Raw genomic sequence first — 6,000 nt, 5'->3', positions numbered from 1 at the left:
CATGCCTGCTCATCCCTCAGCCTGCCAGGCTGGTGGAACCTGTCAGACCACACGCTCTCCCTGCTTGCTGACAGCTCTTCCCAAGCTTTGTTTGTGTGCTGGAGCTGGGAGATTTGAATTCCAAGTGCGTGGGGATGGCTCCCAGGGAACGCTGCCTCCTCCCCTGCCTAATTAGAGAGCGTGCTCTGGGAGACAAGGATCTGCCAGCCTCCTTCCCCAGTGCCCCACAAGCCATATCAGGAGGTCTAGCAGGAGTTATTCCCTGTCCCCAGGAGCCAGGCTCGGGGTGACAGGGGTATTTATAGCAGCAATATCGTGACTCAAGTGTCTGCTCAGCAAAGGCAGGGACATTCAGATGAGGGACCTCAAGGAATTCCCGTGCCAGGACAGCTGGGCTAGATCCAGTTTCCCAGGAGCCAGGAGGGATGGGTGGCTCTCACGTCCTCCCTGTCACCACAAATGCCTCCATCCGCCCCATCTGGGGGTGGCAGGGACACTCCTGGTCCCCCCGTGCCCTTAGAAGGTTCTCAGTGCTCCGTGCTCCATCAGGACCTGGTCCACCAGCCAGGGATGGGATATTTACCCCTCATCCCAAGCCCTGAGCCCAGGGCAGCATGGAAGGCACACCGTGCTTTACCCAAATCATAAAAATGAAGCCATTCCAATTTCCAGCATGAAGCAAAAGGGGAAAAAAAAAACAAATAAAAATGATGCCACGAATTCCACGGCATCAACACGGAGATAAAAGCAGAGATGCAGCAGGAAGATAAAGAGATTAGAGTATCAGAATTATGACAAATCTTGCCTGTAGCAGTGCCTGTTCCCAAGGCTGCCTGCCATTTCCCAGTGATAAGATCCAGGTTTGCAGGCTGGGTAGCGTTTCTTTTTCCCCTATTTGTGCTGGAAAGCTCCAAGCTATTTTTCACTTCAGGCTCCAAGATATTTGTGCTGAAAGGTTCAGCCATTTCTCCAGCTGAGGTTATAGACAACAAAAAAACAAAGCTGTTTTGTTGAGAAGAGAGAGAAGCTGAGATTGGTTAAGTTTTGCCCCACTGGCCAAGAATGTGTCCTTTGAAACACCTGTGAAAATCCAAATTTAGCCAAATTATGAGTCTCTGGAAAACTGTTGCTCATATATAATCAGAGTTCATGTGTGGCTCCTGAGCATCTGCAGCTGAGGGAAATGTGCCCTTAGTCCAGTGCAGGGTACAAAATGACACTGAAATGGAAAGCAAGTCTTTTAAAATAAAGAAGAGAAGGCATTTAATGCTATTTTTAGAAACATTTTCCAAATTATCTTAAAATTAAAGAAGTGCAAGTAAGCAGTGTTTTGATTTGAGCAATAATCTCACTGACAGCACCTTCCTAATCATGTTTGCTCTTTCCAGTACCTGTTTTTAGGTCTGTACTTTTTATAAGTACCCATTAGTAGCTAAGATATGTCTCTGAATGAGAAAAACTGTGGAACAATGAAGGGATCAAGAAGTGGGAATTGAAAATTTGTATTCTTTGTTTCACAGCATGGGCCTGTTTTTCACCCATACCCATGAAAAAATTCTTAATAATCCACACGGTCTTGATTCAGGACAGAACCAGGGGGACTCAAAGAATGCCTTCAGGCTGTGGAGTTTGCTTCTCCTTCACAATTTTTGGGGTCATTCCTGGTGAACCTCGCCTGTGTGTACAGAATTCCCACTGAGCTGGGGGCTGTGCTGCTCCAAGGGTTATCCCAGGTGTTTTATGGACACGGGAGATGTGCTGAGCTAAGGAAAGCTCCCCACGTGGAGCTGGGGTGGGATGGAACCCCAGTGTGGGGCAGAGGCTGCAGCAGCCCCTCCTGAGCCTGGCAAAGGAAAAAGGAAAGCAGGGCCAGAGCTCAGGGTGGTGCAGCCAGAACAGGATGAACACTCTGATGGGTGCCAGGTGAGCTGTTCACGGCCAAACAGGCTCTCTCCCAGGTAATTATGGCATTATAGAAGGGTCATGACTTAGAAATTGCCAGGACTGCTGGACAAGAGGTTAAAAAATGCCATCTGGCCACAATGATCCCAAACTGCAGGGCTGCAGCTTTCCCACACTGGGATAAATGGTATCAGTTGTGTGATTCTATCATTGTGCCACTCTCTGATTCTTCTTCCTGTATCGTGAATTTTTGCTTTAACACCATGGTTAAACCACACACTGATTTTTTTTTTTTCCAGGACAAAGAGATGTTCTTGTGCCCAGACCCCAAATAACCGCCAGGTAAGAAAATACCTGTAAATTCCTTATGGGAATACCAGAAAGCTCCAAAGTTTCTGTCTTTGTCTTCCCCTTTCTCTTTGGGACCTGCAGAAGCAGCAAACCACAATCCTCAGGCCCTTCCATCAATTTCCATCATCCACCCCAAGCCCTTCATCTGCCTCCCTCTTCCTCATGGGCTGTGCTTCTCCCTGTGTTTAACATTTGCTTAAACATTTCAGCCCTGCAACACTGAGGGTTTGAAGCCTCTGAGTTTGTTTTCTCCCTTCCATCATCCTTGGGATATTTAGGATAAAATTCAGGGTAAAATCAGAGCCCACAGCAGCGATTCTGTGCTGCAGCCCTGCTGCTCACATCAGGTTTTCCCAGTCCTGAGCTGTGCAGCTGGGCACAATGCTCACTTTGAAATCCCACACCACACACGTGATGGCTTTCATTAAATATATTAAATATATTATCTGGTGATGATGGTGCTGTGGAAAGAATGCTCTCACAGGCAGACTTGCTGCACAGGGAGGGGACCAAGGCATTTTTTCCATTTTCATTGCTGGTTGTAATCTGCAGGGCAATGACTGATTAAGTGGGCAGATGTTGCTCTAGGAGATAAAACTTGGAGCTGATGTCTTGTGCAGGCTGGACAGAGTTCCAGAATAAAGCAGGGATTGATTCCAAGGATCTCCTCCATGGATCCACTTTGGGCAGCACCAGAGCCCAGCCAGGGCTGCACCCAAGATGAACCAAAATGGCCCCAAAATGCACGAGGGGCACGGGCTCTGTCCCTGGGATCAGTTCTGCTCCATTTGCACCTTGCAGTTCATTGTCCCATCCCAGCTTTAGCCCAGGCAGTCCCACCCTGCTTGTTTTTCTCTCTCCAGCCCACGGGGTTTGTGCTCTGGGCTGAGATTTGGGTCATTTGTCCTTGGTGCCCAGCTGGAGCAGGAATTGTTTTGTCTCCTGCTCTGTGCACAGAGCTCAGCATCCCTGATGTGAGCCCAGCCCCACACACTAAAGCAGCACAGAGTGTGAAAATAGAAAAGCCAAACCGGAGGCATCAGAGTTTTGAGTCTGATAGGTCCTAGCACGTGTTACTTGTGAAAATGGGTGCTTGTAAAAGTATACCCCTAAAAACAATTATACAGGCACCTTCCCAATTAATGAAATATTTTCAAGGAACTGTTAGTTCTGATGTATAACATGGTTTCTCAACCACACAGAAGAAAACAAGGTTTAGTGGAGCAGTTTCCAGATGCATGAATCAGTTGCTACTTGAAAAATTCCACCCTAAATCCAAGAATTCCACCCTAAATCCACGAATTAGAGTTGCTAGCCTTGGCTTAATCCAGTGTGCAACTTGTAACTCTCAGGAGTGAGCAAAGATCAGACTTACTGGGGAAACAGGAACTGCAGCCAAAACTAACACAAAACTGTAACTTCCAGAGGAAATATTTAGAGGCATAATGAGAGGGATGGGAAACTAAACATGAAAATCAACATGGGGAAACGAAACTCTCAGACTTGGCCCGCGTGCTGATGGCCACAATCAAATTAAGGCAATTTGAAAAGGGGTCAGATCAGAAAATAAAATAAAGCACATGAACTGGGAGAGGATGCAGGGCAAGAATTGCAGCAAAGCAAGAAGCGGTAGCCTCATGCAAACTTTCATTTTCTCTATTTTTGTTCTGGATTTATACCAAAGGAGTAAATTTAGCCTTTGCTTGGAGGTCAGAGAGCCACAAAGAGTTCCTCAGCTCCTTTCTTGGTGAGAGCCTGGGAGTTGCTCCATCCCTGTGAGGGTTTCTGGATGTGCAGTTTGCACATGACCAGTTAGGGACAGGCTACGGACTGGGAGGAGGATTGGGCAGGAACTGTGAGGCTTCCAAATTATTTTATTATTCCAAATTATTTTAATATTCCAAATTATCTCATAACTACCTAATAACCTGCTGGAGTGTATATTGTGCTGCTCACAGGCCTGAAGGTCAGTATCACAAAAGAAATGCCCTTTTTAAGGGGATTTTCCAATGGTCTGACCACATTTTTTTTTAACATGTGGGGCTCCCAGTTTGCTGGGAGAGTACAGGGATGTGCCAGGGAGTGAAGGAAGCAGCCTGGGGAGAGGAGACCTCTGCATCCATGTGGATCTGTATTTACAGTTAAATTTCAGAGTAGAAATGAAATATTTATCTGCAGAGCAACTGGAGAGGACACATCAGCAATATCCTGATCCCTGCAGAGGGGATACACCATTAATAAGCCATGTTGAGTCATTCCCTGCAGGAATAGGGTTTTCCTCCAGGGCCATTGCGTGCTCCAGCTATTCCAGAGCCATCCCACTTGTTCTGTCTCCTGACTGACCCGCTTGGCATCTGCCTGTGCTGCTGTCAGAGCGAGCTTACTCCCACCACAGGGTCGGGATTTATTTCTGACACGTGTTCCTCCTCTTCCCAACACTCCAGCACTGACACTCCAGCTCTCTTTCTGTGTTCTCTACAAGAAAAAGGGATGTTTTTCAAGGCTGGCCCCAGTTTTGCAGTCTGAGTTTTTGATGCTTTTAGCAGAGCAGAGCCTTCAGCTCTTTGTCCTTTGGGTCCTCTCCCTCTCCAGCCCGCAGCAGCACACACTCCAATTTTGGGATGCCACAAGCCAAGCTCGGGGGATCCTCCTCTTCTCCAGGGTTCATTCCAAAGCAAAATAACAGGATGGGAGGAAACAGCTTCGTGTTGCACCCAGGGGAGGTTAGATTAGGTAGCAGGAGGAATTTCTTCATGGATAAGGCTTGGCCAGGGCAGTGGTGGAGTCACCACCCCTAGAAGTGTCCAAAAAATGTGTGGATGTGGCACTGGAGGATGTGGTTTGATGGTGGACATGGAGCTGGGGCTGGGCTTGATGATCTTAGAGGTTTTTCCAACCTTAACCATTCCATGATTCTGTGATAGGAGGAGACAGCCTTGAAAGACCAGGTTTGAGAAGGTGACAAACATCAGATTGTCTGAATTGGCAGCTTTAACTCACATCCAAAGCTCACAGAATCTGAATTTTGGGGTCCTTTCTTCATCTCTTTCCCCCTTGGCATTTTGGAAGGAGATATTTTTCCCTCAGCGTTTTGTTGAGTGGCACTGAGTGAGCGTGAGCCCAGCGGTTCAGAAACTCCCACTGGTGATCCCTGGGCTGGAGCTCTGTGTCGGATCTGGTTCCCACATCCTGGAACAGCTCCCTAGGGATTGCTCCTGCAGGGAGGGAGCACTGGGAACCCCAGCAGGAGCCAGCTCTGCCTGCAGGGCTCTGCAGTCAATGAGTTTGGGTTGTGCAGGAAAAGGTGAAACCTGTTCTGTGGGTTCCCTCGCCACCAGCAGCAGCCCGGGGCTTTGGGAGCACAAGGACAACTGGGCTCATTCCCTGGAGTTAGTTTATTAAAAAATGTCTATTTGTAGTGTTGACCTTGTGATGGGGTGCAGGAATGGGGTGACTTGGAAATCCTCGGAGCTCCAAATGCAGCTCTGGCTGCGACCTTGATTTTATAATTAATTATGTAACAAGGTTCAGATATGAAGTTTTCAAACATGCAGCTACATTAGAAACAAAATATTTTTTTTAAACTCTGCTTTAGCCAGGATATTGAAAAAACCACTTGGCTAAACCTTTGTGTCCGACACTGGTGAATCTAATAAAATAAAGTAAAATATAATATGAAAATGACCACTGCCAAGCGTGAATTTGGCTGCTTTGCCTCTCACTTGGACCCAGGGACGATTTTCCAGC

This window comes from Zonotrichia albicollis, chromosome 8 (assembly GCF_047830755.1).
Source record: "Zonotrichia albicollis isolate bZonAlb1 chromosome 8, bZonAlb1.hap1, whole genome shotgun sequence".
In the NCBI taxonomy this organism is placed as follows: domain Eukaryota; kingdom Metazoa; phylum Chordata; class Aves; order Passeriformes; family Passerellidae; genus Zonotrichia; species Zonotrichia albicollis.
This window is presented reverse-complemented; position numbering follows the sequence as displayed.